This window comes from Pipistrellus hanaki (genome assembly GCF_964339955.1).
Source record: "Pipistrellus hanaki genome assembly, chromosome: 9".
Taxonomy (NCBI): domain Eukaryota; kingdom Metazoa; phylum Chordata; class Mammalia; order Chiroptera; family Vespertilionidae; genus Pipistrellus; species Pipistrellus hanaki.
The window spans coordinates 74634622-74661182 of NC_140511.1; the positions used below are offsets into that span (position 1 = coordinate 74634622).

At 45.1% G+C, this 26561-nt stretch overlaps 1 protein-coding gene and 1 long non-coding RNA gene across 8 annotated transcripts in view; both read right to left on the reverse strand.

Annotated features, from left to right (window-relative positions):
• HIPK3 (homeodomain interacting protein kinase 3) overlaps positions 1-12127 on the reverse strand; it is a 62256-nt gene extending 50129 nt beyond the window's left edge. For 4 of the 7 annotated variants that reach the window (XM_084894543.1, XM_084894541.1, XM_084894542.1 and 1 more), the window contains exon 1: positions 11573-12127. The gene's annotated coding sequence lies outside the window, so the exon portion shown is untranslated. Of the gene's footprint in view, positions 1-10843; positions 11158-11572 lie in introns of those variants that run through there. The other 3 variants (XM_084894540.1, XM_084894545.1, XM_084894544.1) reach the window with 3 other exon arrangements.
• Positions 12128-14675: 2548 nt separating this feature from the next.
• Positions 14676-25790, reverse strand: LOC311627891. Its single transcript, XR_014795947.1, has 3 exons — positions 25405-25790; positions 17876-17961; positions 14676-16080 (listed from the first exon to the last, which is right to left on the reverse strand). It is a non-coding gene; the product is annotated as an uncharacterized lncRNA (long non-coding RNA).
• Positions 25791-26561: the final 771 nt, after the last annotated feature.

Below are 26561 nucleotides of genomic sequence, written 5' to 3' on the forward strand. Positions count from 1 at the left end.
GAAACGTAAGTATGTGCTGGAGCTGGTATAGAACCCGCATCCTTTTGTTGTAAAGGACGACGCTCCGACCGACTGAACAGCCTGGCAAGGACCAAATCTACCACCTGCAACAACTCAGATCCCTGGTCAGAGCACATATAAGAATCAACAATGAATGCATAAATACATAAGTGGAACAACAAATCAATGTTTCTTTCTCTTTCTCTCTGAAATCAATAATTTTTTTTTTAAAGAGAGAAATGAGTGAGGACACAAAAGGGGAAATACAGAAAAAGAAACCAATTTGGAAATAAGGTAGTCAATTCAGTCTGAGCTACCCGTTGGGGAGAAATAATGAGATCATAGTTCAAAAGATGAGCTGAAAGCTCATACTTGAATAGGGATTAGTAGAGATTATGCAATCATCTGGAGAAACATGGTACATAAGCTATGAATGAACAGGAAAATACTGCCATGGGCTGAGAAGTAAATAGAAATTTATATAGGAGCTATTGTACACATTTAATAAGTCTGGAAGAAACAGAAAAGAGAAAATAGGTCCAGAGACTTAAGGAGGCCCAATTAAAAGATGGCCACTTAAAATCTCAGATACCTTTTTAAAAAGCTGAAGGGGAAAAAAGACCAAGGAATAAAAAGGGGGGACTTGAAGTTACCAGAGAGGCTCAAGATGCTGAAAACACAATTCAGTATAAAATCCACAAGAGAGAAAAGGAGGGAATCCTGGAGGGAAGGGATGCTGCTCGGAGGAAGTAGTGAAAACACAATGTGTACTGGGAGAAGTTACCTTCAGAGGGAGAGGGTTGGAAATCTGCAGGAAGTTCATACCCACTGACCTTGTAGCAGATGAGGGACACAGACGCATCTGCTACAAGTAAAAGAGGTGAGGAGTAGAGTGGGTTTTGAGAAGTTAAATGTGTATATGACACATACACAAGTACCTGGTCAGGTACCTGTCAAACTACTTGATAAAGATTTTCTACATGGAATAAGGGACATAGGTAGAATGTAGCATGCCTGCATTTGGTTACTTTTATAATCAACACTAATAAAAGAGGAAAATGCTAATTAACCATACCTTCACTACACTCACAGCCAATCAGAGCGAGTATGCAAATTAACCCAACAAAGATGGCAGTTAATTTGCATATGCTGAGGGAGGAAGAAGACTGAAGACAGCACAGAAGGAAGAGGGAGGAAAAGCAAAAAGCAAGGCGGCTGCCAGAGGGAAAGCGTGGGGTGGGTGGGGCGGGCAGGGCAGGTGGCAGTGGCGGCAGCTTTCAGGAATCTTCCTGCAACGGGTCCCTAGTCTATATATATCAGGGGTCTTCAAACTACGGCCCGCGGGCCACATGCAACCCCCAGAGGAGTCTGATCCTGCCCGCCAGGTTTTTTGGGCAGTGAGCGCAGCCGAGGTGTTACAGTAGGAATTAGTAGTTCATATAGTCCGGCCCTCCAGCTCTCTGAGGGACCGTGATCTGGCCCCCACTTTAAAAAGTTTGAAGACCCCTGATATATATAAAGAGGTAATATGCAAATTGTTTAGGGCACTGTAATGTAATGACCACTCAGGAGGAGGCTGCACACACAGGTGAGTGGGAGGGGTCGATGTGGGAGGTGAGGCAAGCCACGGATGCTGCAGCAGCTTGAGCAGGCCCAGAACAGAGACAGATCGGGGGTCTGCCAGCCACCGCGCGCCAGCAGTCCCGCTCATTGGCTAAACTCCGGGTACACCACTCACAGTGTTCTTGGTAACTCGGGTAATAAGAATCCAAGAAGGTGATCTAGGGTTTTTCCACCTCACTCCTAGAAGAAAAAACGAAGGTCCACTGCTGGATGGGCTAAGAAATGTCATGTCCTACCCTAGCTGGTTTGGCTCAGTGGATAGAGCCTCGGCTTGCGGGCCGCAGGGTCTGGGTTCGATTCTGATCAAGGGCATGTACCTAGGTTGCAGGCTCCTCCCTGGCCAGGGCACAGATCAGGGCTCATGCAAGAGGCAACCAATTCAAGTGTCCCTCTCACACTGATGCTTCTCTCTGTCTTTCCCTCTCTCTTCCATGCTCTCTAAAAATCAATGGAAACATATCCTCAGGTGAGGAAGGGAGGGAGGTAGGGAGGGAGAAGGGAGGGGAGAGAAGGGAGGGAAGAGAAGGAAAGGGGAGGGAAGGGAAGGGGAGGGGAGGGAAGGAAAGGGAAGGGAGGGAGGGAGGAAGGAAGGAGGAAAAGGGGAGGGAGGAAGGAAGGAAGGAAGGAGGAAAAGAGGAGGGAGGGGAGAGGGAAGGAGGGAGTGAGAAAGGGAGGAAGGAAGAAAAAAAGGTCATATCCTATGAAAGAGACATCTTGAAAATGCCTAAAGAAAGTTGTCATTTTTTCAGGGGCTCCCGGACTGTGAGAGGGGGCAGGCTGGGCTGAAGGAAAGCCTCCAGTGCACAAATTTCATGCAGCGGGCCTCTAATGATAATATATTTGATTCCCCAATTCTATTAGGCACTTTAAGGATATAGAAATCTTTTTAAGACATGGTTTTTGACCTGAAGAAACAGTTCAGATACTTTTTTACATTTTTAAATGTAACCTTTTCCTAAAATGTAATATTGTTACTTTCTAATAGGTTATAAATTGAGGTATTTCATTTTCTTCAAATCAGAGTAAAGGGAAACAATTTTACAGCTTGAGCTGTAAAATGTGAGATAGTTTAAAGAGATTTTGCAAATTACAGAGTAACCATTAGAAATACTTTCAGAAATGCCATGCTAAGCTTAGGGCATTTTACAAGGCAAACATTTCAACTATTTTATACTCAAAAGCTATTGGTAAACCAATTGTGTTACAGTCTTTAACACCCTAAGTAACTTTTGATACAGAATTCCATTTTAAATATACATGTATAAAATATTAAAATATTACCAAATTGTCAAATTTCATTTAAGAATATACCATATAGAATTATAAAAGGAACAAAATACAATACTTGCCCTTTGCATGATTCTGCTTTAAGAACCCCAAGTTAACTGTACTTTTGATTTATATAAATTAAATATACAAATGATATTCCTTCTGTTTAGTGCTTTCAAATAAGTTATAGCTAGTAATTTCAATATTCTTAAAAGTACCTTAAAATTGAATTCTATCTATACCCTATTTTTCCTCTTCTATTTTCTTTCCACAGGTCAGCACAGAAATGAGGTTTGAAAAGCGCTGTATCCCAAATTTAGAAAAAAGGTAATAATATAATTTTAGAAAAGCAAACCTATTAGAATCTTCTCAGGCAATGCAAGAATTATGCCCAAAAGGAAAAGAACTGAATTATTAACTATATATGAGAAATATGACTTTCTCCTTGATTTAAATTTTTATTTACTGATTTTTTTTATTTTCTCAGAGAGAGAAAGGAAGGAAAAGGGAAGGAGAGGGAAATAGAGAGAGGATGGGGAGAGAGGGAGGAAAAGAACGAAGGGGGGGTAGAGAAAGAGAGAGAGAGAGAGAGAGAGAGAGGGAGAGAGAGAGACATCAATTTGTTGTTCCACTTATTTGTACATTTACTGGTTGAGTCCTGTATGTGCCTTGCCCAGGTTTCGAACTTGCAACCTTGGAGTATGAGAATAACACTCTAATTGAGCTACCTGGCCAGGGTGATCTTCCCCTTCATTTAAATTAATATACAGCATGTCCTTATAACCTTTAGACTATTAAACTGGTTATAATTTTATTATCACCAAAATAAAATTCATAAAAATTTTAAATGGTCTTTGTTTTGGTCTGGTGGTAAGGGTGGTGACACGCAACATTAAGAAACTGAACTATTCCTGGTAATTTAAATATCTTATATTTTACACAATGAAGTGAAGTCTTAAGAAATTTGATTGTGCTATACTAGTATTTAAACCATTATTTTCCTCAGGCAGTATTTTCCAACTCATGCACACATACAGATATAAGAGAACATGTCCAGTACTTAGCTAACTTCACCCACTACTTGCTCAAAGCAGGGATTGTGTCTTAACTCTCTTCATTCATAGCACAGAACTTTGCATTTAGTGACATTCAAAGACGAACTAGATAAAATAGTCTTCATACAAATATTTTATAATTTCTCTTCCCAACATTAAATTTTTTTTCATCTGTGGTCAGTCGGTGATCCAGCTATAATGAAATACTTAAAGTGTGCTCAACAGGTTAGAAATCTAGTATTTTTAACTCAATACTATTCTTAATTAACTAAAATACATGAAACTATAATCCTGGTCGGTATAGCTCAGTTGGTAGGAGTGTTGTAGAGTCAAGGGTTGGATTCCAGGTCAGGGCACATACCCAGGTCTCAGGGTTTGATCCCCAGTCTAGGCATTTATGGGAGGGAACCGATCCTTGTTTCTCTCTTTCTCTCTCCCTTTTCCTTCCTCTCTCTCTAAATTCAATAAAAACATACCCTCCGGTGACTATTAAAAATATATAAAATAAACAATACGAAACTACAACTAATATACTGCAGGGATGCTTGTGCCTTCTCCACTGAAACTGATTGTGAGTTAGACCAAAATATGTTTGTTTTGAGAATGTAGTGAAGAAACCATGGCATCATATCCTGTAATTTTCCATTTGTCACTATACTCTATTTAATATTTCAATAGATATTGCAACATATTATATTACATATTTAAGTCCTCAGAAGCATTAATTTAAATTATACGCTAGAAGAAATGTCTCTAGAAAGTCAGGTTCAATTTTCAATATGTTATCACTTTATCTAACTTATTAACTATTTAAGACTGCCGCATTATATATCTAAAGTCGTATAGTTTACCCAACCTACAAGACTCTTGTTGTATTATTAAACAGATAACACAGTCAAAATACATGCAAATAATTTTCAGGCCTTTAAATAACTGCTTTATAGGTTAAGAAATATTTTCTAAGCAAGTTTGCTATTTTATTTTTTAAAAACTGTAAAGTAGTTTCCAATTTATGGGTAATATGAAAGTAGGGAGAAGTTGAAGTTAATATAAATGTTTTTTAGTAAGTAAATACTTTCGAAAGATTTCTAAACTGTAAAAATTGGCTAGTCATATACAGCCAAGTTTCACATTATTTATCAGAGCTTAAAGACAATTTTCTTGGTAAGCCATCTGCAGTCAACTATAATTTATAATAAATGGCTACAAAATTTTAAAGAGGGGAGAGAGTGACTCATATTGTGTTCATGTGATTATTTCAATATCTATCATAATTTTTTCATATTAGAAAAGATGCTTCAGCATTAACAATTATGCCCCAAAATAAATGTACCTGACCATCCCTGCCATCCTTTATTTTTTCCACCCTTTTTTTTCAAGGTAACCAAGAGTTATAACCTAAAGGATCCATCTTTCACAATTTAGGTCCTTACCTTAAGGAAAAAGTACAACTCAAAAGACCAAAGTAATTCATTTCTCTTTTATTATTATTCTCTAAACCTCCGCTTATTTCAGGTGTAATCTTTTTTTTTTTTTTTTAAATGACAAAAAAAAAGCAAAGAAAATACAACATAAAAAGTGTATCGGGAAACCTACTCTTTAAAAGAAGAAATGTTTATCTCTAAAGGTAAAAATTGACTGTGTCACTGATATCAGAGAGGTCAGGGCTTTAATTCAGTTTGAAAACCCTAGATTCATATATGATGTGCATCTTTTTTTTAAATATATTTTTATTGATTTCAGAGAGGAAGAGGGAGAGAGAGATAGAAACATCCATGATGAGAGAAAATCATGGATCAGCTGCCACCTACACGCCCTCCACTAGGGATCAGAGTCCACAACCCAGGCATGTGCCCTTGACAGGAATCGAACCCGGGACACTATAGTCCGCTGGCCGATGCTCTTACCACTGAGGCAAACCAGCTAGGGCTATGAGGTGCATCTTAATTTTATTATTAAGGATCTCCAAAGACCAAAAAAAAAGTACTCCTATAAATCAAACCCATTTTAATAGGAATAATATGTTCTATGCTCGTCACCCAAGTCAGGCCTAGATTTTTCTTTAATTGGATAGAAAGCTTATATTCCTGAAATTCTACATTAAGTAAAAAAGTCTTTTAGATTGAAAAACTAAAGACACAAAGTGGAAGGGGGCAGGATTTAAAACACACACACACACAGACACAACTGGTCGAGGATAAACAGATACTATTTCACAAGACTGATCACTCAGCAGGTGTCACAGCATTTTTTTTTCCTTCATTTTTTTAAGCCTCACCCGAGGATATGGTTTGGTTTTAACTGATTTTAAAGATAAAGGAATTGGAGAGGGAGGAGACCCATCTGAGAGAGAATCATGGTTCGGGGCCTCCTATTCTCACCCCAAGCAGGAACTGAATCTGCCACCTTGGTGGTGTAGAGGAGGACTCGCCAGCCAGCCGAGTCACCTGGCCAGGGTGTCACAGCATATTCTTCATCTTTTCCCCAAGCTACCACGATACTTCAACATTTAAAGTGAAAACAGATTTATAACCATGCCAATCTCTTCCCCGCTCTGTGGTCCAGTTTCCTCTACCTTACCTGCCCCACTAACTTCCCTCTCACTCCCTCTCCCACAGGGAGAAAAACAAACAGCTAATACTTTTAAAATATTAGAGAAATTGTTTGGTAACAAAATACCTTTAAGGTAAAAGATACTGTCTTTGGTTTTATTTCAAAGCCTTCCTGTTGGAAGAAGACAGCTTACAAAAGTACTGATTTGGGGGCCATGGCAGGGTAGCTCTGTTGGTTAGAGCATCATCACAATACACCAAGGCTTTGGGTTCAATCCCCAGGGCACATACAAGAATCAACCAATGAGCGCATAAATAAGTGAACAACAAATTCATGTGTGTCCCCCCTCTCTCTCTCTCTCTCTCTCTCTCTCTCTCTCTTTCTCTCTCTCTCTCTCTCTCTCTGTGTGTGTGTGTGTGTGTATGTGTGTGTGTCTCCCTTTCTCTCAAATCAATAAAAAAAATTTTCAATAAAAATGATATATTAATAAAATATTTTAAGTACTGATTATTTCATTCACTTCTAAACATAAAAAAAAAACAATTAAGTTACTTAACTATCCCAAGCCACACATGGCACCCTAAAAATACAGTATTTCCAATATGCACCCAGTTTTTTTAGTTTCCACATAAACAGTATGAGCAGAGACTCTAAGTCCCTTAGCGTAACAGCCGTGTGCCTCAGAATCAAGGCAATATGTTGCCTTTGTGTAGTGACATATGGCAAGTATCAACTGAGGAAAGCAGCCTGAACTGCTAAAGAGGTCAAGGTCTAATGTGACGAACACTTGGGTAAAACATATAACATATATCCTCTGTCTCTAGTCTAGCTTGGTCCTAACCATGATTTAGATAAGGTCCAAGCCGAAACCGGTTTGGCTCAATGGATAGAGCGTTGGCCTGTGGACTTAAAAGGTCCCTGGTTCGATTCCGGTCAAGGGCATATACCTTGGTTGCGGCACATCCCCAGTTGGGGGTGTGCAAGAGGCAGCTGATCGATGATTCTCTCTCATTGATATTTCTAACTCTCTACTCTCTATCCCTCTCACTTCCTCTCGGTAAAAAATCAATAAAATATATATTTTTGAAAAAATAGATAAGGTCCAAACCAACAGCTGTGACAAAGCTACAGAATCAGCACACTCACACTAGCGTATTTTTCACCAAACCACTCTTAATTACACCACGCCAACCAAAAGAAGTGGACTGTATTTCCTTAAGTTGGTCACATTAAGTCCTCTGGCTATCCTAAAAACTTCACATTTAAAACTTCTCCTCCAAATATATATATCTCTATTCAACTCTAGGTGCTGAAGTACTAAGCAAGATATACTTTTTAAGCAGCTGGATCCAGAACTAGTAGGACATTTAAAATAATTTCTTTAGGCTTACATTTGTATCATACAGAAAGGGTTACCCATAACAAAGCTTTCAGCAAGCTGTGTGGGGCGAGAGAGGCAACTTTTAAAAAGTAATACAATATACTGGTAGATTCTTCCATTTTAACAAAGTTCTAGTTTATCTAGAAGTAACTTCCAAATTAACAAGCCACCATTAGAAATCTCAACTTCAGCCGAAGCCGGTTTGGCTCAGTGGATAGAGCGTCGGTCTGTGGACTGAAGGGTCCCAGGTTCGATTCCGGTCAAGGGCATGTACCTGAGTTGCGGGCACATCCCCAGTAGGGGGTGTGCAAGAGGCAGCTGGTCGATGTTTCTCTCTCATCGACGTTTCTAGCTCTCTATCTCTCTCCCTTCCTCTCTGTAAAAAATCAATAAAATATATTTAAAAAAAAAAAAAAAGAAATCTCAACTTCAGACACTAGGAAATAAGGACAGCTGCAAACCCAGAAATTTTGCATGAACATTTCTTTTAACAGCAACAATATAATCATCACATAGCAAATTATTTTGTGTCTGAGGCAAATATAACTCTAACGAGGTATTTTAAATATGGAGAATTTCAAAGTTCCTTAGATCAAACACCCTTATATATTGCTATCTACAAATGTAAAGTTGCAATGGAATGACATTTTTTTGTCTCTGAATTAGCCACCAATAATGCAATTCTAACCGATCATATCATCACTTAGTGAACTGCTAGACTGAGAATAGCATATTAAGAAAGTTAACTTCTTTACTTTGCAAAACTAACTTCAAAAGTTACCAAAATAAGTCATTCTGACATTCAAATTGAAAATAATAGCCCTAGCCGGTTTGGCTCAGTGGATAGTGTCCACCTGCAGATTGAAGGGTCCCAGGTTCCATTCACGCCAAGGGCACATGCCAGGTTGCAGGCTTGATCCCCAGTAGGGGGCGTGCAGGAGGCAGTCAATGGTTCATCATTGATGTTTCTTATATCTCTCTCCCTCTCCCTTCCTCTCTGAAATCAATAAAAATATTTTTTTTAAAAAGAAATAAAAAGAAAATAGCATGCAAACAAGTATTTCATTCAATGGGTGGGAAATAGTATTTCAGCATTCTGAAATTTACATTTGCCCAAACTCACTTCCATATATAGGCGTGTCCCCAAAAAATGTACACACAGACTTAGAATAATTACCAGGATAAAGACAGTGTTTATTAAAAATACACTGAGCTATCAGTTGTTGAAGTGTGTAAACATTTTTGGGGACACCCTGCATATGCCTTCAGTGCTCGTGTGTGAAATATTAAAAACAAAAGCTGAATAAAGAAGTGCATTTGACAACTGTTGCTATTTTAAATTGCAAGGGGGCTTTCAATTCCTCACGCTAAACAAATACTTACATGCCCTGCCGTGCTGGCTACAGCATCCTACCTCTGTAATTTGCACCTTATTATGGCATCTCATGACGGAACATACAAAAAATTAAAATAGTATGATCTGAAGCTTCTTTTCAAGCATGTTTACAAGAAGTATCTCACAAAAACCATCCACTTTTATGTGACTCTAAATCTCCATGCCTAGAAGCCAATGACGGGTTTACAAGCAAGATAATGACTAGTTCACTGGAAAAGGCATTATGACAATAAACTAAGACTGGCTCACCATGTTATGATCTGCTTGCCTAATATGTATGTTTAGCTACTGTAGTCAGCAATGTCCAAAGATAAAATGGAAACATTTAATGGCTGGTTCTGTTCTAGATTTCAAGCTCATCTTCGCTTTTCAAAGCATGGTTTTAATCTAAGATATTTTTTAGTAAGTATTTTCCCTAGAGTAGAAAAAAATTTACAAAATGGTTATTCAATTTTCCCATGACAAAAAAATGAAATGTCCAAAATCTCAATTATTTCAACACACCTCTCTACCTTGACACCATTTTAAAAAAATAAGTTTTAAAAAATTAAAAAATAATCTTCAAACATTATATCCCCAAAATAAGAAGCTTTCAAAAATGTATGAATGCACCCATAAGTATACCACGAAACGCCTTGTTGCATGGAATGCCTTATCGAATTAAGCATAAAGAACTTTATTTGGTTGGTTACATTTCAGTTACTGTTTAATGACAGGAAGGCATAAGGTATCAAATAAAACCATGAAAATGTTCTTTTTTTAAACATCAGCCATATTTTGTTTACTTAAGTACTGTTTAATCATGACCTATCCAAACCTTATCATGGCTCATTGTATAAAATTAGCACTGAGCTTGCAAACATAAGCAGAATCCAGACTTATCAAACATATGGTGAGGCTTGCCCAGCTTGTGAAAAATTAAACGGGAGTGCAGGATCAAAATGTTTTCGTTGGGAACAAACAAAACCCACCGATTCCGCTCAAAAGTTCTCATCAGAAATATGATCAAAGGAGGGATCTCTTAAAATATTAAGATGGACCAGCAATTAAAACTTTGAGAGACAGGGGGGGGAAAAAAAGAATTGGCTTGATTAATACTTCCACTTCAGAAACTACAGATCACAAACATCTAAAAAAAATTTTTTTAAAAAGAATTCAGCCGATCTCCCAACTGCTGGAAGGCACACACACAAGCACAAGCACAGGCTGGTTTGCCAGCTCCCTCCCCCGGCCCTGTGCCAGCGAGACATCCAAGTTGACAAAAGAATTAACCATACGATTTCCCTCTAAAACTGGACGATCATCAAAAAAAAAACAAAAACAAAAACAAAAAAAAAACTTCGCCGTGGCTCGCAGGAGCTCTTTATAATTAGAAGCAGCGACCTGACAGGTGGGAAAATAAACCCTAACCGGGGCGGCCGGAGGCTGTGAAAACACGGTTCAAGGACTGGCCGCGTCGTGGCTCCTCGGCCGCAGGGGACTCACACGCACACACACGCCCTCCGGGCCGAGGAGCCCGGCAGAACCCGGGCGGGGGACCTGCAGGCTCCGCGGGGCACCACGTACCATTTTAAAACCGCCTTCTCGCCGCCGCCGCCGGGAACGCGGGCATTCTGGCCGCCGGTCCTGCCGCCGCCGCCGCCGCCGCCGCCGCCGCCGCCGCCGGGGAAGCGAGCGGGCGGGCGGCCGCCGCCGTAACGAGACGCCGGCAACAGCCCCGCCGCGCGGCCGCCACGCCTTCCTCGGGCCGCGGCGGGGGGACGCGGGGCGGCGGGTCACATTTCTCCTCCCCAACGAGCACACGCACTCGCGTCCCCGGAGCGGACGGCCTCCGCGCCCGCCGCCCGCCGCCGCCGGCGCCCGCCCGGGGCCCGGGGCCGGGACGCGGCCATCGGCCGGGCGCTCGGGTGGCGGGCGCGCGCGCGCGTGTCGGTGTCTGCGCCCCTTTTTTCACGAGCGGCGAGGGGTGTCCGCAGGGCCGGCCCGGGGCGCGGCAGGGCGCGGGCACCCCGGGAGGCCGAACCAAACTTCGGTTGCCGGGAAGAGCCGTTGCGCAACCCCGGCGAGGGGAGGCCGGCCCCGGCGCGGCTTCCCGGAGGCTGCGCCACGGCGCGCGGCCCCACGCGCGGCCCACGCACACGGCGCGGCCTCCGGCCCGGGCGCCGGCCTGAGGGAGGCGCCGGGGGGACGCGCCGCACGAGCGCGCGGGGAGGGGGATGCGGATGGGGGTGCGGGACGCGCGGCGGGGTTCCCCGCGGAGGAGCCGGTCCCCCCACCCCCGCCCCGCGCCCTTACCTTCCTAGAGGCCCGCGCTCTCCCCTCGTCGGGCGGCCGCAGCCCTGAGCATGTCCGGGGCGGGTGCGGGGCCGTGCGGGGGACGCGGAGCCAGGCGCCTCAGCGGGCGGCACCACCCAGCCCGGGCTCAGCCCCGCTCCGCGGCCGCTGCCATCTTGTCCCGGCGGCTGAGAGGAAACGGCGAGACACCCTCCCTCGACCGCGGCTGCTGCTGCTGCTCAGGCTGCGGGGCGCCGGGCCCGTCTCCCTCATCTTCCTCCCAGGGAGCTGGGTGGGGTCGGTGGGCCGGGGCGGCGGGTGGGTGCGAGGCGGGCCGGGCGGCCTCCGCCTGCGGGGCCTACGGGAGGCGCGGGGTGCGGGGCCCGCGGCGGGCGGGGCCCATGTCTGACGCCGCTGCCGGGAGGGGGGGAGGGAGGGCGGGGACGGGAGGGGGGACAGCCGGGAGGCACGGGCTGCGGGCCGCCGCTCGGTCTCCTCGGGTCGCCGCGCTGCCGGCAGTCGTCACCAGGCAGCTGCCGGCGGCCGCCCAGTGCCGGCCCCTCCTCCGCGCCCCCGCCCGCCCGGCCGTGCAGCGCTCAGCCCGCCGCCCGCTCCGCTCCGGCCGCGGCGCCGCGAAGCCCCGCCCCGGCCGCCCGCTGCCGTGCCCGGGGCGCTCCGGCCCGCCCGGCGGCCGGCGGGGATCCGACCGGGCTCCCCCGCTCTAGCTCTCCCCCCAAAGGAGCCCCCGGCCGCTGCTCTGAGCCTCACCTCCCCTGGGCCCACTCCGCCAGAAATAGGTATTTTTTAAAAAATGTCCTAGCCCCCAAAGAAAGGATGAAAAAGCGGAAGCAGGATTTTAACAGGCCTTTTGAGACCCTGTCATCAGTTTCCCCTCCAACCCCTTTAGGATCTGTGGGGGAGGGGGGGCGGTTTCTGGGGTCGTTTTTTTGGTTTGGTTTGGTTTTTAAGCCCCATAAATTAGGAAGGGGGAGTGCTCAGTCAAGTGAACAGTCCCCATTTAACACAGGTCCTTCCCGCTTCCCCATCCCAAAGAGGCAAGAAAATGGTACAATCAGGTTAAAGAACAGGGGAAAGGCCCTCCTTGGTCCAAGAGCATCTCTAGGACCCAAATGCCAGTAAATGTGAGATTCACCCGCCTCCGTGTGGATATTTCTCCATCACGTTGTCAATTCCACTCCCAGAGATGAGTTTCCTCCCTCCCGGAGACTGGGAAATCAACAGAATGGCCCATCTCAACGTAATGATAGAACTGTAGAATTTTAGACATGAAGGAACCTTAGAGATCTTTGGTACAAACTCTTTAAGTTAGGACAGGGGGTCCACATGGGTGACCTGCCCAAGGTTACACAGCAAAAGCCCCGGTCTCTCCCTTTCCTTAGGCAACTACTGACCTAAGAACCTATCACCCCGGGATTGTTGTGGGCTTTTTAATTGTTTCCTTTTGTTCTGAATTAATGTTTAACTTTTGGGGAATGGAACACCTTTCACTGGGCAGTGGAAATGCCCTTTGTTCTCTTCATAATCTTCAGTAGAAGGATTGAAGCTACCACATACCTATTTATCCGCAGACATTTTCTCTGCCCCCTTCTTCTCCCACCCCCGCCCCGACATTTTGTTGCAGAACTGGGCAGGGTAAAGGGAGTGGCAAATCGGTGCATATTTAATACTAATTTTATTCCCGGCAGCTTCTCAAACTGGAAGAAGGATGCCTTAAAAAGAGAAAAGTATGCCCTGAGGCAGTTGCAGATAAGATTTTCAAGTGACAGTTGTTTTCTTCAAGCTAGGGAAATACCAGTTGGAAAGTCTTCCAAAATAGAAAAACAGTGAGTGTCTCTCCAAGAGAATAGCATGTTAGCCATTCCTTTTCACTTAGTATTATTTACCTTTGTTTAATGTTTTCATTGATTTTTAGAGAGAGAAAGGAAGGTAGAGGGAGGAGGGAGAGACATGGAAACATCAATGGGTTTCCTCTTGCACACCCCTCTGCCCTGACTGGGAATGGAACCAGCAGCTGCTTGGTGCCTGGGTCTATGCTCAACCACTGAGCCATACCAGCTGGGCTACTTTGGATTTTTCTTTTTTAATATATTTTATTGATTTCATAGGGGAAAGGAAAGAGAAACATTGAGCAGCTGCCTCCTGCACGCCCCCTACTGGGGATCTAGCTGGTAACCCTGAGCATGTGCACCTGACTGGAATTGAACCTGGAACCCTTCAGTCCACAGGCTGACACTCTATCCACTAAGCCAAATCAGCAAGGACTACTTTTGAATTTTTTATAAAGCAATAGTTAAAAGAACCAAAAAACGATTTTAAAAAAATTGACAAAGTTACAGTAATAGAGAATAAGTTAAACAGGAAAAATATTCCACTAGAACTTCAAATTTTCAGAAATTTTGCAAAACACCTTTAGATCCCAATTTATCTGTTTTGTGGCATTGCTGCATCTATGAAGAAGCTGAAAATTGAGATTTTCCCCCCCTTTCTGTCCCTGACATTGGTACTTGAAATACCAAGACACACAAATTCCAGGAAGGGATTCTGTCATTATTTCATTTTTTTAACCATTGCATTGCCAGTGCCTAAAATAGTGATTTATAGTCGTCTTTAGTAAATGTTGGTAAATAAGTAAATGAACACTATTAATTCAAGTTGTCTTCTATACCTATCCCTGCCTAACAATCTCTTTACTCCAACCTCTCCTCTTTAATCCATTCTGAACATCAACATTCAGAAAAACTTTCAGAATTTAGCCATTTTATGAAGTTGGTAAAAAAGAGAAACAATTTTGGTGCTCTCTCTCCCAAGGCAAGCCCATGCCTTTTCTCTCCTCCCCCCCCCCCCCTCCTTCCCAGGCCCTTTACTTACCTCTCTCCTATGCTCCCAAGGGCCCTTATTTTTATTTTATTTTTAGGCCCATTATTTTGCCTCTAACTTTCTAAACAAACTTTCTCATATAGTTTGAAAAAAATGGAGTTTTCATAGTGTTTTGTTTTGCATGCAAGATGCAAAAGCCATGAGTGTGGCGGGGGGTGGAGCACAGAGATTAGATATTTTGAAAAACTGAAAGACATTTTTTAGTCAGAGGAGGATGAATCAAAGCAGACGAGGGTAGAGGGGGAAGCAAAGGCCAGATTGTGCTTTATGAATTTATTCTACCAGCACATGAAGCTATTGATTTATGAGGGGCACTATATGACCAAAGAAGACATGGATGCCCTGGCCGGTGTGCCTCAGTTGGTTGAATGTCGGCCCATGCACTCAGAAGTTGCTGGTTCGATTCCCAATGAGGGCACATACCCTGGTTGTGTGCTGGGTCCCCAGTGGGGGGCAAGCAAAAGACAGCAGATGGATGGTTCCCGGTCATGAGAGATGATGTTCCTCTCCCTCTCCCTTCTTTTCTCTCCCTAAAAGCAATTTTAAAAAACAAAAGAAGACATTGGCTCTGGGTGTAGGAACCATCTCTTTTTCACATTTTTGTATTTTTAAATTTTTCCTTTCAGTAGCTTTCAATCTCATTCAGAGTAAAAGCTGAAGGCCTTACATTGGGCCCTTTGAGACCCTACACAGAACTGGCCCAAGGGAACTCAGCTGCTCTTTGTCTCATTACCCTACAACCTTTCCTCACACTCCACTCTCTCTGACCTCAGGTACCTGGCCCACTCTCTCTCTCTGCCTGGAGCTTGCTTGAGTCTTCACCTACATCCTTTTCAGGTCTTCACTCAGATGTTACCTTCTCGGTGAAGACTTCCTCAGTAATAATACCTATATATACAGGTTAAACTCCTTATTTTTACCTTTATTTTTATCCTTAGGGCTTACCTCATCTAAGTACTGTGGTATAGATTTTCTGTACCCTCTGCTCCCTGAAGGCAGAATTGTTCTGTGTTTTGTTGGCTGCTCTATCCCAAGGCCTAGCATGCAAAGGAACTCAATAAACATTTGTAAGATGAGAGAATGGGTTTTATCTGTAAAGCAGTGTGAAATCCTCCATAAACTCAGACTGCAAGCAGTAGCAATTGCACCCAGGCCTTTCCCCAACCCCCACACCTCAAAATTAATGTGTCCCAAGGCCAGTGCTCCTTGTACTTACCTTGTGTTCCTCACAGCGCTGTTCTTTATTGTACCACATGGAGGTGTGGTACAATATAGATAAAAGGCCCTCCCCAGCCTTAGCAGATGATGCACATGCTTCTCCTAAGAAAAACGTTGGAATTTTTTTTTTTAATCTTCATTGTTGAAAAAATGTTGGGATTTGGTCACAGTGCCTGAATCTTACCCCAGACTCCCTTTCCTCAAGGAAGTTGGTTTGCTCGGATCCCTAGATAACCTTCCCTGCCCTGGGGGCTGGTGGGGAGGACCAGCCAACCAAAAAGAGCTTCGTAACTCCCAATCTCCTGCGGAGAGGTTCTGAGGGGGGCTTCTGGTTCCTCCTTCCTAAACAAATAATTTCCTTTCTCCCTGGAGATTAGCTTTGTTTTGTGTACCTGGGCCTCAGGGAGGGGCAGCTGGAATGGAAAAAAAAAAAAAAAAAAAAAAAGGTTAAGGAGTGTCTCACTCTTACCTGCATTTGCATAACTGAAAGGCCCACTCAAGTAACTCTTTGTAGCCCAAAGATCTGTTTCTCTTCTTTTAAAACAAACAAACAAACAAACAAACAAAAACTGCTCAGAGGGAAAGCTGGAAGGGTGGGTGGATGGGAAGAGATCAACCAAAGAACTTGATTGCGTAACCCATGGACACAAACAATAGGGTGGTGAAGAGGGGGTGGGAAGGTACTGCGGAGGGCTGCTAGAAGAGATCCATGGGGAACAAAAAGGTGGCATATGTAACAACTTCAACAATAAAGAGCCGAAACCACAACCAAGATTACTGTATCCAGCAAAGTTATCATTCAGAATTGAAGGGCAGATAAAGAGCTTCACAGATAAGAAAAAGTTAAAGGAGCTGAAACCAGCTTGGCTCAGTGGTAGAGCGTAGGTCTGCGGACTGAAAGGACCCAGGTTCTATTCCGGTCAGGGGCATGTATGTTGGTTGTGGGCCCATCCCCGGTAGAGGGTGTGCAAGAGGCAGCTGGTCGGTGTTTCTCATCGACGTTTCTAGCTCTCTATCTCTCTACCTTCCTCTCTGTAAAAAAATCAATAAAATATATATTTTTAAAATCATTTAAAAAAGAAAAAGAAAAAGTTAAAGGAGTTCATCACCACCAAACCAGTATTATATGAAATGCTGAAAGGTATTATTTAAGGAGAGGAAGAAGATCAAGTGAATTAACAATCTGAGGAACAGAATAAACTGGAGAATATAATAGAATCAGGGGCAAAGAAAGGGAGTGGATTGATAATTATCAGGGGGAAAGGGGTGTGGGGGTGCAGAAAGAGACTGGATTAAAATCGTATAACCTATGGATGAGGACAAGGGGGTGGGAGGGAAGGGGGGAAGAGGGAGAGGTAAGGGTAGAGGGTGGGGCTGGAACCAGGTGGAAGGGAGCTATTGGGGGAGGAAAGGAGAAACAATTGTAATAATCTGAGCAATAAAGATTTATTAAAAAAAAAAAAAAAAAAAGCCGAGCCAAAGCTGGTCTGCCTCAGTGGTAGAGCGTCGGTCTGCGGACTGAAAGGTCCCAGGTTCGATTCCGGTCAAGGGCATGTACATTGGTTGCGGGCACATCCCCAGTAGGGGGTGTGCAGGAGGCAGCTGGTTGATGTTTCTCTCTCATCGACATTTCTATCTCTCTATCTCCCTTCTTCTCTGTAAAAAATCAATAAAATATATTAAAAAAAAAAAAAGAAGAAGAAGAAGAAGAAGAAGAAGAAGAAGAAGAAGAAGAAGAAGAAGAAAAGAAAAAAGCCGAAACTAGTTTAGCTCAGTGGATAGAGCGTAGGCCTGCGGACTGAAGGGACCCGGGTTCGATTCTGGTCAAGGACATGTACCTTGGTTGTGGGCACATCTCCAGCAGGGGATGTGCAGGAGGCAGCTGGTCGATATTTCTCTCTCATCAATTTTTCTAGCTCTCTATCCCTCTTCCTTCCTCTCTGTAAAAAATCAATAAAATATTTTAAAAAATAAATAAGTAAAGATTTATCCCAAGAAATCAGAAACACCAATCGGAAAAGGACATATGCATCCCTATGTTCATAGCAGCATAATTTTAAATAGCTAAGATTTGGAAACAGCCTAAGTGCCCCTCAGCAGATAAGTGGATTAGAAAACTGCCCTGACCAGTTTGGCTCAGTGGATAGAGCGTTGGCCTTCAGACTGAAGGGTCCCAGGTTCCATTCCGGTCAAGGGCATGTACTGTACCTCTACCTCGTTGCGGGCACCTCACCAGTAGAGGGTGTGCAGGAGGCGCTTGATCAATGTTTCTAGCTCTCTATCCTTCTCCCTTCCTCTCTGTAAAAAATAAATAAAATATATATTTTTTAAAAACTGTAGTACATCTACACAATGGAATACTACACTGCAGTAAAAAAGGAGAAACTCTTACCATTTGCAACAGCGTGGATGGAACTGGAGAGCATCATACTAAGCAAAATAAGCCAGTCAGAAAATGATAAATATCATATGATCTCACTCATTTGTGGAATATAATGAACAATATAAACTGATGAACAAAAATAGACCCAAAGGGAAAAAATATTCTAGGATATAATAGAAGAAATCCTGTTATTTGCAGATTTTTAATATTTCCTACAACTTTTGTGATAAATTAGTACAGTTTTGGTAATATTATTATACTTAAAATCCTTTTATTCTTGAAATATTAATGTTTATTGATGTAATATTATATGTAAGATTTAAAAAAATAAAGATTTAATTTTTAAAAAGAAACGGTTCCTTTTAAATTCATAAAGATAAAAAAATAATCTCATCATAACCTGGAAATTCGTAAATGTTTTCTTAATCTAAGTTTTGTATTAGTCAGCAGAGAGCAAATAATAAATAAAATTCATCCTTGAAAATTACTCCAGGAGGATCCAAGATGGCTGCTCGGGTATACACCTAGCCGCAGCAGCTCACAACAATTTCAATGGAATACAACTAAAATGTAGAGTGGACATTGCCCAGAGCTACAGGTAGTCGACTGATTGAAAACTCTACAATAGGAAGGAGGGAGAAAACCAGAAGGAAAATCAGAGGAGCTGAAAAAAAGCCTAAGGTACGGAGACATGCTGCGCGCTCGCACGCACGCGCGCGCGGAGAGGTCGCAGCCGGAGAGGAGGAGAGGGCTGGGTGCTGCCTGGCGTTCCCTAGCAGGAAGGAAATAGAACCCCCAGCCTGGGCTGAACCCCCGAACAGGCAGCGCTGAGCCCCAAGTTATGGGCCAGACCCTGGGGACCCAGGCTCCGGCAGGGGGAGACAATCCCAGGGGACGGCGAAAGGTGGGGCCCCCGGAGTCGCGCGCACATGGCGCGCAGAGGACTGAATGTTGACTCTGATGCTGGATTACCCTAGCCGGAAGAAACAAAGCCTCCGGTGGCCGCTCTGAGCCTCAGTCCAGACCGCTCCGAACTCCAGGTCTGGGCCAGTCCCTGGGGACCCAGGCTCGGGCAGGGGGAGACGGAGCTGTGAGGTGGAGTCCTGGGAGCGCGGCGAAAGGCCAAGCCCCCGGAGTCGCGCACACTGTGCGCAGAGGACAGTCTGTTGACTCTGATCCTGGACTCCCCTAGTGGGAGGGAGAAAGAAAGCTCCAGACTGGAGGAACGCGACGTGGAGCAGGAGCCCCTGCCGGACACCGGCCAGCCGGGCGCCAGCAAGGAGCCGGGCGACGGGGCCCCCAGGGGGGGGGTGCCCCTGAGCCTTCGACTGCTGAGCGCGGGCAACGGAGCCAAGGACGGGGGCTGCTTCCTGGGCGGCGCCGACCCCCGGCAACAGGCTGGAGCAGCGCGGGAGCCCGCGGAGAACAAAGGGGTGCCACAGGCCAACCTGCTGAGCTCCCTGGACAAGGAGGAAGAAACCAAAGAAGTTCTCAATGTGAAGAAATCAAGTGAGAGCAAATGATAGTAAAATTACTTAAGAAAGAATACAAAGAAGATCTTGAAAAATCAAAGACTAAGTCAGAACTCAACGCACCAGCCAACATTACAACATAAATGCGTTTTTGTTTTTTTTTTAAAAAGAAAAAAAAAAAAAGAGAAAAAAGGGACAGAATGTTGGAACAGCGGCGACCAAGCCTAGAGTGGCCAGGCACAAGGCAGTGGCAGCTGGGCCCGGAGCAGCAGTGGCCAGGCCCCAGAGCAGCAGCAGCCAGAACAAGAGCATCAATGGCCAGCACTGGAGCAGCCAGACCTGGGGCAGTGGCAGCCAGGCCTGAGGCAGAGGCGGCCAAGCCCAGGGTGGCCAGTCCAGGAACACCCAGACACGGAGTGGCTGGGCCCGGAGAAGCCGGGCCCAGAGCAGCCGGGTTGGGAGCAGCCAGGCCCAGAACAGCAGTAGCCAAGCACGGAGCATCCAGGTTGGGAGCGGCCAGGCTCGGAGCAGCCGGGTCGGGTGCGGCCAGGCCTGGAGCAGCAGCTGCCAGGCTGGGAGCGGCCAGGCCCGAGGCAGCGGCTGCCAGGCTGGGAGAGGCCAGGCCCGGAGCAGCGGCTGCCAGGCTGGGAGCGGCCAGGCCCGGAGCAGCCGGGTCTGGTGCGGCCAGGCCCGGAGCAGCGGCGGCCAGGCCCGGAGCAGCCGGGTCTGGTGCGGCCAGGCCAGGAGCAGCGGCTGCGAGGCTAGGAGCGGCCAGGCCCGGAGCAGCGGCTGCCAGGCTGGGAGCGGCCAGGCCCGGAGCAGCCGGGTCTGGTGCGGCCAGGCCAGGAGCAGCGGCTGCCAGGCTGGGAGCGGCCAGGCCCGGAGCAGCGGCTGCCAGGCTGGGAGCGGCCAGGCCCGGAGCAGCCGGGTCTGGTGCGGCCAGGCCCGGAGCAGTGGCTGCCAGGCTGGGAGTGGCCAGGCCCGGAGAAGCAGCTGCCAGGCTGGGAGCGGCCAGGCCCGGAGCAGCCGGGTCTGGTGCGGCCAGGCCCGGAGCAGCGGCTGCCAGGCTGGGAGCGGCCAGGCCCGGAGCAGCCGGGTCTGGTGCGGCCAGGCCCGGAGCAGCGGCTGCCAGGCTGGGAGCGGCCAGGCCCGGAGCAGCCGGGTCTGGTGCGGCCAGGCCAGGAGCAGCGGCTGCCAGGCTGGGAGCGGCCAGGCCCGGAGCAGCCGGGTCTGGTGCGGCCAGGCCAGGAGCAGCGGCTGCCAGGCTGGGAGCTGCCAGGCCCGGAGCAGCCGGGTCTGGTGCGGCCAGGCCAGGAGCAGCGGCTGCCAGGCTGGGAGCTGCCAGGCCCGGAGCAGCCGGGTCTGGTGCGGCCAGGCCCGGAGCAGCGGCTGCCAGGCTGGGAGCGGCCAGGCCCAGAGCAGCAGCTGCCGGGTTGGGTGCGGCCAGGCCCAGAGCAGCGGCTGCCAGGCTGGGAGCGGCCAGGCCCGGAGCAGTGGCTGCCAGGCTGGGAGCGTCCAGGCCCGGAGCATCCGGGTCTGGTGCGGCCAGGCCCGGTGCAGCGGCTGACAGGCTGGGAACGGCCAGGCCCGGAGCGGCCGGGACCTGAGCAACCGGGCCCAGAGCAGCCGGGTCTGTTGCGGCCAGGCCTGTAGCAGCAACAGCCAAGTCCAGAGCAACTAGGTCGGGAGCGGCAGTGACCAGACACGGAGCAGCTGGTTGTGGAACGAACCAGAGCAACAGAGGCCAGGCCCGGAGCAGCCAGGCCGGAAACAGCTCGCTCCTCGCCTGTACCTGCCCACGGCTGCCTCTCAGACATGGCTGGAAACTTTTGCGGGAACTTGAGGGTCTGCTGAATCAAGTGATGAAAGCTTAGATCTGAATGTGTTGAGTTAGTATAGCGCTGGGGTGTTGATCTGTGAGTGCCTTGGGTGGGGCCTGGATGAGGCTGGTTGACCTATTTGAAAATGTCTTTTGTGTGAAGTGTATCATTGGGCATGTGGAGGTATTATTGATATGAGAAAATGCTAAGTAACAGATTTACTATCTGAAAAGGGATTTACTATCGGGGAAAGGGAGGGAGGAAGAGACTGAACATAAACTGTGCACCTATGGATGAGGACAATGGGGGATGGGGAGGGGGCAGAGGGTGGGGTGAGAACCTGGTGGAGGGGGGAAGAAATGAGGAACCTTTGTAATAATATGAACAATAAAGATTGATTTAAAAAAAAAAAAAAAAGAAAATTACTCCAATTGCCCATAAAGTATAATGTATACAGTTTTGTGTATATAACCTTATACAATAATAAGTACATATAAATGATCTGCTACTTGTCAGTAGTCCTAAAGTAGATTTTTCACATTTCACTTCTTAGAGCACTTCAGAAATTTTATGAACCAGATTCACCATCTTAAGACGCAATCTAGCCCTAACCAGTTTGGCTCAGTGGCTACAGTGTCGACCTACGAATCCAAGGATCCCAGGTTCAATTCTGGTTAAGGGCACATGCCTGGGTTGGGAACACACGCCTGGGTTGCAGGAAGCAGTCAATCAATGATCCCCTCTCATCACTGATGTTTCTCTCTCTCTCTTCCTCTCCATGCCTCTCTGAAATCAATAAAAAATAGTTTTTAAAAAACAAACGATGCAATCTAGCAATCACTACTCTCTTTGTTACCGTCTTTTTAAATTAAATTTATTGGAGTGGCATTGGCTAATAGGGTCACACAGGTTTCAAGTGTACTTTCTAGGACACACGATCTGTATACTGCACTGTGTGCCCATCACCCTCAGTCAAATCTTTAATTTCTTTCTGAATTTCTGCAAGAGGTGCAGATACTGTTGATGCAAGACACATTGAGCCCACTGGCGTGGCTCAGTGGTTGAGCAAAGACCTGTGAACCAGGAGATCACGGTTCTTCAATTCCCAGTCAGGGCATGTGCCCAGGTTGTGGGCTCGATCCCAGTGTGGGGTGTGCTGGAGGCAGCTCATCAATGATTCTCTCTCATCGTTAATGTTTCTATCTCTCTTTCTCTTTCCCTACCTCTCTGAAATCAATAAAATATATTTTTAAAAATATATTCAAAACTGTAAGAATTTTTTGAGCCAAACTGACCATTGCCAAGAAGCAAAATCTCAATGGATTGAGAAAATACTCCAAAGAATGGCAGTTTTACCACTTACGTTATACATCAGAATAAAAGGGGAAGATATAAAGGGGTTACATGCGATCCATTGGGGGTAGATTAGGGAGGCAGGAAAAAAGCAGAGGGGGGAAATCTCGAGGATTGGACAAAAAGTAAAAGGAATAGACACACACTTCTTTTACAGGTGAGTTTGGGATAGTAACAATTAGCATGCTAACAGCAGCAATGGCCTTCGGTGTTCTCCAGCTCTGGTGGGGGACTGTGTCCTAAGGTATAGAAAGAGGAAATTACCCAATGGTTTAACTGAATCATTGTCCTCAGGACCTGCCAGCACCCACAGTGTTTAGGTTGTTCTCTCCAGAGCTTCTAGAGTTTGATTCTCAGAAGTTAAATGTACTTACAATGCAATATAATCACCTAGAATAGTTTTTATTTTATTATGATGATTTTTTGCTAACCCTTACCCAAGGATATTTTTCCATTGATTTTCAGAGTGGAAGGAAGGGAGAGAGACAGAGAGAGAGAGAGAAAAAAAAAAAAAGACATCAATTAGTTGCCTCCTGCACAGGCCCCAATTGGGGCCAAGGATGGAGCCTGCAAACAAGGTACATACCCTTGACCGGAATCGAACCCAGGACCCTAATCATAGATATTTCTCTGCCTTGCTTTTCCACATTTACGCAATCTTCCTTAATTCCAAATGCATAAAAGAAACTGCGAATGTCATTCTGGGAAGCATTTTTCTTAATCTTGAGACCTCCCTCCCTCCCAGGAGTGCTCTCTGCTTGGCTCCAGTGAACTTTAAAAAACTCTTCTAAAAATGTCCTTCAGGTTTGGACATTCTTATACCAACATCCCTTTCTTCCTTATGCTTTATTCCTACCTACCTGTGATGCCCTTATATTACACTCCCTATACCTGTCTCCTCCCTCCTCTGTTCCCTGACACTCCCTTAGAATTGCTTCAGATTATGCTCTGGCTGCCAAAAGTGCCCACCCTGTGACACTCCTGTTTCCACCTAGCATCTAGAGCAGCGTTTTTCAACCGCTGTTGCCTGGTGTGCCGTAGGTGCAGACAAGACAAGAATTTTATAATTTTTCACTATTTTGTTTACTTAATATTTCATAATAAAGTAATTATAAAATACTTTCTTTGTGTTTATTTGATTCCTATTCAAGAGAATTACTTTATATATAGTCAATATAGGCACAGAGTTAAATTTTTTAACATTTTCTAATGGTGGTGTGCCTCGTGATTTTTTTCATGAAACAAGTGTGCCTTTGCCCAAAAAAGGTTGAAAAACACTGATCTAGAGATCCTAACATCAAAACTGCTGCTTCTTTCTTTGATCAAAATATGCATTCCCCAGCCTACCTGGTGTGGCTCAGTGGGTTGAGCATTGACCTATGAACAAAAAGGTCACGGTTCAGTTTCCCATCAGGGCACATGTCCCGGTTGTGGGCTTGATCCCCAGTAGGGAGCATGCAGGAGGCAGCAGATCAATGATTCTCTCTCATCATTGATGTTTCTACCTCTCTCTCTCCCTCTCCCTTCCTCTCCGAAATCAATAAAAACATTCTTTTTTTTAAATTATCCATTCCCTAAGTAAATACAAGTTTAATCTTAGGAAAATATGCTATTTAAAACATACTTTTATTAAAATAGCCAAAGCAGGCAATAGCCCAAAGTCTTTGTTGGAATTAGAAAATGTACTTCTCATGACGCTTTGCTTCCATCTGTTAGAAAATTGTCTTAATATATCGCTTTTGTCAAGGCAACACATTTTTCTGCCATATGTCTGAAAAGTGTCATCGTAAACACACAAATCTGTGATTTCTGCAGTGTGACTCAAGCATGGGCTGAGCAACAGCCCTGTTCATATAACCTTTTTTTTTTTTTTTTTTTTTTTTTTGTCCTTTGATCCTCTTGGGAAGTGGAAGTAAGAGACTGGACAAGGAGGGATTAGCAGACTGCTCACTTACATGTGTGATTTGGGGTACATTTTATAGTTCCCTAAGTCTTTTTCCTCATCTCTGAATTTAAACAATAATGCCTACCTTACAAAGAAGCTGAGAAATAAATGAGATAGTTTATGCAAACCCGATATATAGTAGGCTCAATGTAAAGGTTAGGTGAATCTAAATGTTTAAGAAGGTCTAATTAGGTCGAAACTGGTTTGGCTCAGTGGATAGAGTGTCGGCCTGTGGACTGAAAGGTCCCAGGTTCGATTCCGGTCAAGGGCATGTACATTGGTTGCGGGCACATCCTCAGTAGGGGGTGTGCAAGAGGCAGCTGATCGATGATTCTCTCTCATCGATGTTTCTCTCTATCTCTCCTCCCTTCCTCTCTGCAAAAAAAAAAAAATCAATGAATATACATATATATATATATATACATATATATATATATATATATATATATATATATATATATATATATATTTGGTCTATTTAGTAAAATTTCAGGCTAATTGGAGAAGATATTATTTAAAGTCGCATTGCGCCTAAACCGGTTTGGCTCAGTGGATAGAGCATCAGTCTGTGGACTGAAGGGTCCCTGATCGATGTTTCTCTCTCATCGATGTTTCTAACTTTCTATCTCTCTCCCTTCCTCTTTGTAAAAAAATCAATAAAAAAATATTTTAAAGTCGCATTGCTCTAAATCTATGTCCACTTTGAGATCAGCCGAGAGCAGGAAAAGAAGGGGAAGGTCTGAGCTACAAAAGGAAATGAACACTTGCCTTTCCTCAAGATTTCCCTTCTCTGTTTCCCTTCCTCTTCTCTTTTCCTACTGAAAGCAAGTCACTCTCATGCTTAAGCCTCTCTTCTTTCAGTTGTTCCTTTGAAGGGACATACTATTTGTTTATCTGTGGTACATATGATCTTCAACCAATTTAAAGTTCCCTGTTAGTTTGCGCTCAGCAGTTTATGGGTTTAGATCACCAATTAGAGAACAGACAGGCATCTGAAATCTTCCCAGTCAGAGCTGGTGTTAACTGCAGCATCAGATCATCTTTCATCTGCCTTGTTGTTCCTTAAATTCTCTGTGTCTTGGTTTCCTTGTCTGTAAAATAAAGAAAACAGAACGATACATTTCTCATGTTTGTTCTGAGGAGTAACGAGTGAATGGCTGTAAAGCACTTGGACCAATTCCTGGCACAGAAAATGCAAATGTTGGTTATCATTATCATCATCATCAATCTTGGTTTTTTCTGTTCTTTCCCCTCATAGTCCATTCTCCACACAGCATTGGAAGGATTCTATAACATACAACCCAACTTGTACATCTCTCCATTCACAAATATTACTATGTTTGTTTTTAAAATTTGTTCACAAATTATTGGACACATCTCCCTTCAAGAAGTGGACCCTCGCCAGGACAGGTTTGGCTCAGTTGATAGAGCGTCAGCCTGTGGGTCCCAGGTTTGATTCAGGGTCTGTGTGCAGGAGGCACCTGATTGATGTTTCTCTCTCATTGATGTTTCTAGCTCTCTCTTCCTCTCTGTAAAAAAATCAATTAAAAATATATTTTTTTAAGTGGACCCTAGTTTCCCTCCTTTGAGTGTGGGCTGGACTTGGTGACTTATTTTTACAAATAGAAAGAAGCAGAAATAATAATGTACAACTTCAGACACTAGGTTATAAAAAGTACTATGGCTTCTGCCTTGATCAATCTCTCTCTCATCATTTCCCAACTGCTAGGTTGACAGTAGCCAATGGAGAAATGAAGGAACTGGGGCCTCTGGCCAACAGCCATATGGAAATGCTATAGCTTCAGTCAAGCTTTCAGAGGATTAAGCCCTGGTTAACATTGATTGCAACACCGAAAAGACCCTGACCCATCACCACCAGCTTAGTCCCTCCTGAATTACTGGCCTATTAAAACTGTGAGAG